Source organism: Hippopotamus amphibius, chromosome 1, assembly GCF_030028045.1.
Source record: "Hippopotamus amphibius kiboko isolate mHipAmp2 chromosome 1, mHipAmp2.hap2, whole genome shotgun sequence".
NCBI classification, from domain to species: Eukaryota; Metazoa; Chordata; class Mammalia; order Artiodactyla; family Hippopotamidae; genus Hippopotamus; species Hippopotamus amphibius.
This window is the reverse complement of record NC_080186.1, coordinates 225,621,205-225,631,036: the sequence shown is the minus strand read 5'-3', so window position 1 is coordinate 225,631,036 and position 9,832 is coordinate 225,621,205.

The following is a 9,832-nucleotide window of genomic DNA, read 5'->3' as shown; positions in this document are numbered from 1 at the left end:
TAGGGGAAAAGACACTAAGCAAGGATATAGTCTCCACTGGAGACTACCTTTACCCTGATCCTAGAGAGATGGTCTGGACCCCAAGTTGTGCTACAGTGTCATTCCCACCTTGAGGCAAGCATGGCCCTTTTGCTACTTTCAGGCTAGTCAGTTATTGACTGACACTGGGGGTCAATGCATGGCCTCCATGCTAAATGGCTCCCTTTTTTTAATTCTTTTTTTAAGATTTTTTATTGGAGTATAGTTGATTTACAATGTTGTGTTAGTTTCTGCTGTACAGCAAAGTGAATCAGTTATACATACACATATATCCACTCTTTCTTAGAGTCTTTTCTCATATAGGCCATTACAGAGTATTGAGTACAGTTCCCTGTGCTATACAGTAGGTCCTTATTAGGTATCTATTTTATATACAGTAGTGTGTATATGTCATTCCCAATCTCCCAATTTATTCCTTCTTTCCCTTTTCCTCCTTGGTAATCATAAGTTTGTTTTCTATATCTGTGACTCTATTTCTGTTTTGTAAGTAAGTTCAGTTGTATCATATTTTAGATTCCACATATAAGCAATATCATATGATATTTGTCTTTCGCTGTCTGACTTACTTCACTCAGTATGAGAATCTCTAGGTCCAACCATGTTACTGCAAATGGCCTTATTTCATTCTTTTTTATGGCTGAGTAATATTCCATTATATGTAAGCACCACATCTTCTTCATCCATTCTTCTGTTGATGGACATTTAAGTTGCTTCCATGTCTTGGCTATTGTAAATAGTGCTGCTATGAAAATTGGGGTGCATGTATCTTTTCAAATTACAGATTTCTCTGGACATATGCCAGGAGTGGGATTGCTGGGTCATATGGTAGTCCTATATTTAGTTTTTTAAGGAACTTCCATAGTGTTTTCCATAATGATTGTACCAATTTACATTCCCACCAACAGTGTAGGAGGGTTCCCTTTCCTCTAAGTGGCTCCTTTTTATTTTTTTTATTTATTTATTTTATTTTTTATTTATTTATTTATTTTTATTTATTTATTTTTTAACAGACAATAAACTGCATGTATTTAGAGTGTACCATTTGGTATCTCAATCTCCTTTTTAATTTGAATGTTTTATGGAAGTGGACAGTTGTGAGCTGTTATTAGCTAACTCACAGCAGCAGGGTGGAGGGTACATTGGCCTTAAAGGCAACTGGATTGCACACTGACAGCATGAACTACAGTCAACCCCATTGCACAGTGCAGATTCACTAGCTGCTCATGCTAAGTTTACTCCTTCCAAACACAGCTTCTCCAGGATTCTGGTGGGACACAATTTCTGAAAAATCTTACAAAAATAGGATTCTTAAGTGAAATACAGTCCCAGCTATTATTGGGTCTTCACGCCAAAACTCATACTCTCTGCCTCCTTTCACCACCATTCTAGAATTCCCGTCTTCGGTCCCAGGTGCTTGTCTAGAAGGTTGGCACAGACCCTCATCCCTGAGGAGGCTGAGCTCCTGGTTTCCGTGCAGTTGTCAGGCCGTGATTGCTGTGTTGCTCATTTACAATTGCAACTGCGCACAGGTGTAGCAAATGAAGCCTCAGTGAGTCACCTAAACACCAAATATACTCCATCCTGTTCCCATTGTGTAGCAGCATCCCTGCTTCCTCATGATGATTGGGACCAACTACCCTTACCAGTGTAGGGAGTTCTTTCCTTGTCAGCTGTCATGGGGATCCCAATGTGACAGAGCTATAAATTTACTTTGGTGGGAAGCTTATCTTGCCCCCTTCTAGGACCACTAAAACTGTACAAGCCCAAAGTTAATATCTAAAGCAAGTGGCTTGGAGTGACTTCCACGTTAACACTTCAGTTTCTGGACCCATGCCTTCTACATATTGGTGAAACCTTTGATTGAATATATAAACTGCCTTCTGAGAACAGTGCATCATCCTGACATGGCATCATTCCCAAGCGGATACCGTAGCTACACCTTCAAGAAACTATTCCTTTGCTTTATCCTGAATCAGAAAGTGAGAGATCCCTAAAAATTTCATGGATATTGGAGGCCCTGAGTTTTTGTATAGTTACCTCCCATCCCCTGGAGCACATGTATTAAGATACATGTTATCCATTTGCCTCATGTTTACCAGGTCTATAGTGGACTAATTTGAAATTTGGTGGGATGACCAGATGGTTAAGATCACTTTAACCTATATTGTGACAGAGAGCAGAAGAATTAACATAGCCTGGAGACAAGACCATGTATATATACTGCTCTCCATCCCCTGTGAACACAGACTGCTTCTGATCCTGCCTCTGATGTCGGCCCTCCCAAAGGTCATGGTCCATTGTTGGCTTTTGCATTTTAAAAAAAATATTAGAACCTGGCAATCTTCCCACTTCTGTAAGCCTTTTGGTTCCTTCCTCAACAGGTTGCCACAGCAACTCTGGCATCTCTATATCGCTTATGTAGACCGTCACCCTTGCCAAATGTCCAAGAGTCATTCCAGAAATGTATTAGAATCATTCAGCACTATTCCCAAAGGTTTAAATGTGTATCACAGGAGAGTGCTCCCGTATCACCGAACTGTCCCATATCCAGCCTTATGTTCCTCCCCTCTTGATTCAGCCTCCCTAGGATTCTCAGGCACACTCTCCTGGTTTCTATTCATATATGTGGGCCAGGAACTGCAGCAGTTTTGACACATAACTCCTCTCCTCTCTTTACCTTACTCAGCACGTCCCCAGTCAGGAATGGCTAAGATTTGATTTCCTGCTGGCCAATATAAGAGCTAGGGAAGATTCCGAGGAGGGTGGGGATTATTATGTTGGGCACCCACCTTATTTGAAGTTTCCGCACAGTCTTTAAGCAAATAGACCGTGACCTTCCAACAAGACAAGTAGGCCAGTTCTGCAGGTACAGAGCATTGAACGGAATGCAAGAGTTCAAGGTTCTCAAAGGGTCTCATGAGCACCCACACACCCTCCTCCCAAGTCTCAAGGTCACACTCTTATCAGGGCACTGACTCTAATGTAAGACACTTGCCAGGGTTGAGAATTCAATCTTTTCTGAAATTCTGCTACTCTTACAATTAGGTCCTGAGCTTTGCCTTCAGCGTGACATGTCCTCTGACTGCAGAAAATAAGGGTGTCCTTAAATGTTGCCAAAGAGGCCCTCACTCTTTGCTTTATATTGTTGATAAATAGATATGAGCTTTGTCATCTCTCTTAAAGAAATTAATAGCACATAGCAAGAGCCACTCAGCATCAGTCCTTCTAGTTATTTCCCCCCATTGCTCAATCCCACTAGACGTTACATCAGAGAGTAGATCCCTTTTCATCTATATCCCATCCCAGTTCACCATGGTGAATTAAATAAAGTGTTAGCAACTATTCAACTGCAGCATGCCAGGGACTATCAAATTCCATTTACCATCAGTGATCGCATCCTCACTGCTACCCCCCTCACTGAATGAGCTAACTACAGAAACCCATCCTTAGAGTCTGCATCCTAAAACTCCCTCTTAGACTCATAAAATGTGAGAACTCAGAGATGCCTGTCTTAATCTATTTCCCTGGAAACAGAGCCTGAGACAGGGATTCCTGTTCCAGTGCTTTTGAATGAGTGCTCTGAGGAGGAGAGGGAAACAAGATAAGGCTGGGCGTGGGAGGAGGGTGGAGAGGGAGCTAGAGAATGTGTTCTCTGCTAGAGATGTACTTCAATCTGATCACAGGGACGTTCTGGAGCTCAAATTGCACCCCCAAATGGATTCCAACTTGAGGTAAGGAGCTGGCCTTTGTGCCACGTGCCAATTAGTCATTGGTTGCAGACTGCACTGTCCTGGGTTGGGGACTTGGGGTGGTGGTGTGCCGTCTCCCAGGCAAGATGTCTGTCATTTCCCCGAAGGTTTTCCTTTAGAGAAGAGGGCATCTGTGAGTTCTATCTGTGGACACTGACAACAGCTGAGAGATGAGTGGACTGACCAGTAAAGGGAATCTGGGCAGATGCAAATAACATTTAATATAAGGCCTTAAAAATTAGTTAAGTCAGTGATTTAAAATTTTTTCTCCTTTTGTATCACATACTCCTTTGAGAAGTCATTGAAAGTTGTTGAAATCTCCCCACAGAAAAATACATATGTATAAAGGTATTTGTGTATACTAAAAAAAAGTTGACAGGTGAGATGATTAAGCCCCAAAGAATTTATATGACTTGCCCAAAATCTGTGCTGTAAATTAGAGCAGAATGAGATGGCCAGATAACCAAAGTTCTAAACACCAAAACTTTTTTTTTAATTAATTAATTAATTAAATTTATTTATTGGCTGTGTTGGGTCTTTGTTGCTGTACACGGGCTTTCTCTAGTTGCTGAGAGCAGGGGCTACTCTTCATTATGGTGCACAGGCTCCTCATTTTAGTGGCTTCTTTTGTTGCAGACCACGGGCTCTAGGCGCATGGGCTTCAATAGTTGTGGCACATGAGCTCAATAGTTGTGGTACACAGATTTAGTTGCTCCGTGGCATGTGGGATCTTCCCAGAGCAGGGTTTGAACCCCTGTCCCCTGCATTGGCAGGCGGATTCTTAACCACTGTGCCACCTAGGAAGTCCTAAACACCAAAACTTTTTGACGAAAAAAAATGTTATAATGAATTATACATACTTGAAGTATTGAACCAACAAGGTATCTGAAATGTTTCCCGTCACATAAATTCACAGATATGTTAAAGTCATACACCTGATCCTCGAAATAGTTTTTTGCACTTAAATATTGCTGCTTCAACTTTAAAACAATCATAATTTCTACTTAGAAGGGGGGTGTTATGCTACTGAGATTAGAGGAAAGGATAAATATTCATATATAACCAGGGCCCAGAAGGGCCTTGTTCTCACCAAAAGCACAACCTTGATGTTTTTGCTTTCTTCTTATTAAGAATATCTAAAATATGAATTAAAGTTTGCAAGTTCAGAGTATTTTAAGAATGCCTGTAAGTTTTAAATTCCCTGTCTTTTCATTAGTGATGTTCTCTATAATACATGCACTATTATAAGTCAAAGAGGCTTTGGTTTTTAAAAGTGCTTTAAATAGGTCTTATTCTGTGTTAGAATATTTTTTATAATGAAAAGCTATTGACTATTCCCTTTAAAATGGCTTTTGGGTGTCAACTTGCTACTTTGGAAGTCACTAGGGGAAAACAGAGAAAAATACAGTAAATTTTTAATGAATGACTCATTTCACTGACAGGTTGAGCCTTTTGGGATCGTCACATTTTTAGTTTGATATTTGATCTCAAAGTAAAATAGTTATGTGTTTTTCATAAATAGTATGGATTGGGGGTGGGAGCGACAGTTGTGGTTTCAGAATGGTGATTTGAGACCTAGGAAAAATGGCTCTAGTTCTGGAATTTGAAATCGTAAACTTTGCCCATCTAAAAATGATATGCATACTTGTGCGTACTTACATAGTATATTTACATGCATATTATACTCACATATTCAACTCTTCTTATTTTCTGTAGTCTTCTATCCCTCAGTACACATAGTGAAAAGGGCTTGGGTTTCAACAGTGCGGCAGGGTGAGTTTTCACACTGTGACCTTACCTGGTAAAGATTCAGGTACCCAATTTTGACGTGAGAAGAGGGGATTTTCGCGTACCACCAAGCAATTATCAAACATCAGCTGTCCGTCTTACAATTCAACTCAATATTGGCACGATCTACCTAGAGGTAGTATCAGATTCCACAGGTTAAGGGCTCAGTCCCACTGCCCTCCACTTCAGATGCAAAGAGCAAGTTGAGATTGTTACCTGTACTTCTTATAAACAGGCTATAGATTAAAGGTTCCCACACACCCTCCTTGGGTATAATTAATTTGTGAGAGCACAGAACTCAGGAAACCAGTTTACCCACTAGATCATTGGTTCATTACAAAGGATGTTTAAAGAGCACAGTGCAACAGCCAGATGAAGAGCTTCTGTCTTCATGAAGTTTAGGGCCTAGCGTGGTGGCACATGCAATCGGTTTGGACCACCCGTATGGAAACTCTCCAAACATTCTCCTTTTGGACTTTTATGAATGTTTTATTATATAGGCCTGACTGATAAATCATTGGCCATTAGAGATTGATTCAACCTTCAGCCTTAGTTCCTTGAACTTTGTCATTGAGGATGCCCAAGTGTGTAATATGGTAGCAGCTCTACTTTCTTCAGTGCATTGTATTGATAGATGCTCTTGGGAGACACATTACCTAGTGTTGCAGAAAGTACTTAGGAACTGTTTTCCACCTGTCACCTCCACCTGGTGGGCAGACAGGCACAGAACATAAATATAACTTTTCATGCTGGAGGAATCCTCACTTTGTACCAGTGGCATCATCCACGGCTAAAATCTCCATGAGAAACGGCTGTCCCATCTGGAGGGGCTCCGTGTTTTCTCTAATTTTTTTCTATAACCTTTTCTACATAAGAAAATGTACATCCTCTAAATGGGCCCATTCTATCTTTCCACCATTCATACCACTATCCCACTATAATGACCTTGCATGAGTAATAACCAAGCCATACTTCCTTAGCATTGAGCTGAGGAGTAAGGAGTCAAAAAATAAGGTACTCTTTGTTAAAAGGGCACATGGTAATACTTAATAAATATGTCATTTTACCTTCTATCAGAGAAAGCATTGTTTTTTCCAATACTGGAAAACAATTGAAATCATTTAATTTACATTTTCAAAATTATGATTTTATTACACTTAGACTCAAGAGAAAGACTTTGAAGTACGTGCTAATTTATTTCATCAGTCTGATCTTAATCATGTCTTTTGTCTCCAATTCCTATCATGTTTGATTCCTTTGGGCAAAATTTTCTATTTGATCTCTTTTAATTCCATTTCTTTGTTCTTATCTCCTCCGTGGGCTCTTTCTCAATCACAATAAAAATGCAGAAATGAAAGGTTACTGTCCTAGGAACACACGCAGCATTTATAAGCAAAATTTTCCTTTGTACCCCCTGCCTTAAGCTATGAGAACACCTATAAAAAAATGAATGTGAAACCAAAAAATCTGCGTCAGTCAGATTTCTAAAAGGCTGAATCCAAACTCTAACTCCATTTAGAATGAAAGCGCAAGAGAATTATTTAGAATTATCTTATTTGTTAAAAAGCCTTCAAATGAATGAATAAAATCAATAATCAAAGAATTTAATAAGATTTTTTTATTGAAAATTTGCCTACTTTAACATAAAACTACTGTTCACTAAATATGGCTATATTTTTCTGAGAATTGGTTTATAATCCTGAGATTTAATAACTGAGCACTGAAAGATGTTGGTGATGATTAAACTAAATGTTGAGAACTGCCTTAAGGCAATTTGATCATTTCTAATTATTAGGTAGCTTTGGTAAATAACAATAGCCTGGTTCAAAGAGGTATGCAAGGATAATAGGTGTCCTCCACCAAAGTCTTACAATGGACTATTACAGTGAAGGCAAGTCACAGACCAAAATTTGCCACAGCTACAAATACTAGAAAACAAGTAGGTAAAAAAAGAAAGAAAGAAAAAAAAAATGGCGACAGAATAGTAAGTATACAGTCTGAAAAAGGAAGGACATTCTGATACATGATTGAACATTGAAGAAACTTGAGGACAATGTTCTCTGAGGGGAGGGAATAACTCTCCATATGATGGTGGTGGTAGCATGTCATGAATATATTTAATACCACTGAACTGAACACATGAAAGTGGTTTACATGGTAAAATTTTATGTTATGTGTATTTTACAATACAAAAAAAAAAAAAAAAAAAAGGAAGGGGAGGGAAGGTAATTGACCTATTCCGTGAATTCAATGACATCCCTGACCTTTGTTCTTTCAAGCACTTTGCAAGAAAGATACACTCAAGGCAGATGCAACAATGTTTTTGTTGTAGGGTTCTGCCAACACTCTGGTAAGATCAGATGACAGATGCCTCCAAAAATGTCTAGACTTTTGATGCAATGGAGTCTTTAGGCATGGCGTCAAGCTGTTCTCAACAGCATAGCCTCTTGGAATTGCTGGCATCTTCTTTCCTATTCATGCAAGTGTAGAGGTAACTGTGAAGTTCTTTTTGCCAATCTGTATACTTCGAACACAACTGACCACAGGAATGAAGAATCATTTCTAACATCCATATACTAATTATCAAATCTTTTTGGTATCTATGAAAGCTAGTCATTCTGGTTAGTCTTTCAAATACTAGCTAAACATCTCTGAGATATGGATTCCTTATTAATAATTTCAACCATTAACAAGTTTTCCTGGAGTGTAGATTAAAACTAATACACATATATATATATATCACACTATTTTCCTACCTGCAGATTAATAGCCCTTATTAGTTACTGGATTACCCTTCTTTAACTCTTTTCAAATAACATATAGGTTATTATGTAAGCATTTTAAGGAAAAATTGTCTGTCTGTATGCCGTGTGAGGTGCAATGTGATCCTTCTGGAATCCACAAAGTTACAAAGATTGCAATGTGCTTGGTTTGGTTGAATTTCTTGTGGAAAGAGAGATAAGAACTGACTGAGAAGAAGAGGTACATCTGACCTGTGGGTTATATAAAGGTGCTTAAGATGCCTTAGAACCCAGCTCTGAGTGTGAGGGACTAAGCTTTGGAACACTGGGTGGGACAATGGAGGAGATGGACCCACATTCTGCACACACTAGGGATACAGCAGCTGGCCATTCCTGCTACCTTCATGCAAGGTACCAGAGAAGACACTGTAAATCAATAATAGGCGTTTCCTAGCTTTGCCAAAGAGCAGTAAACACATAACATTGGTGTACAACCTTCTCCTTTTAGTCCTTTTGCAAGTAAACATTTAAAGCATTTGGTACCTTAAATTTTTGTTATTTCTTTATTTTTATCTACTTTTTCAGTTACCCAATTCTATCTTCTAGGTCTATCCCATTAAAAGTACACAGCAGAGGAGAAAAGGGAACCCTCGTGCACTGTCAGTGGGAATGTAAATTGATACAGCCACTATGGAGAACAGTATGGAGGCTCCTTAAAGAACTAAGGTGATGTGATCCAGCAGTTCCACTACTGGGCATATACCTAGAGAAAACCATAATTCAAAAAGACCCCCCCCCGCCCCCCGCCAATGTTCATAGCAGCACTATTTACAATAGCTAGGCCATGGAAACAACCTAAATGTCTATTAACAGTGGAATGGATAAAAAAGATGTGGTACATATATATGATGGACTATTACTCAGCCATAAAAAGGAATGAAATTGGGTCATTTGTAGAGACATGGATGGACCTAGAGACTGTCACACAGAGTGAAGTAATTCAGAAAGAGAAAAACAAATATTGTATATTAATGCATATATATAGAATGTGAAAAAATTGGTATCGACAATCTTATTTACAAAGCAGAAATAGAGACACAGTCATAGAGAACAAACGTGTAGATACCAAGGGGGGTGGTGGGATGAATTGGGAGATTGGGATTGACATACATAAGCTATTGATACTATCTATAAAATAAGTAACTGATGAGAACCTGATACTGATAGCACAGGGAACTCTACTCAGTGCTCTGTGGTGACCTAAATGGGAAGGAAATCCAAAAAAGAGGGGATATATGTTTGTGTATAGCTGATTCGCTTTGCTGTACAGCAGAAACTGGCAACATTATTAAGCAACTATACTCCAACAAAAATTAAAAACAAAACAAAAAAGTACACAGCAGAAATAGGAAAGACACACATATCAAGAAGAAAACAGGAAGGCGTAATGAGGATGGCCAAAAATATAAAATATATGCTAATGGTTCAGAGAGCAGGTGCAGCTTGGAATGTGCT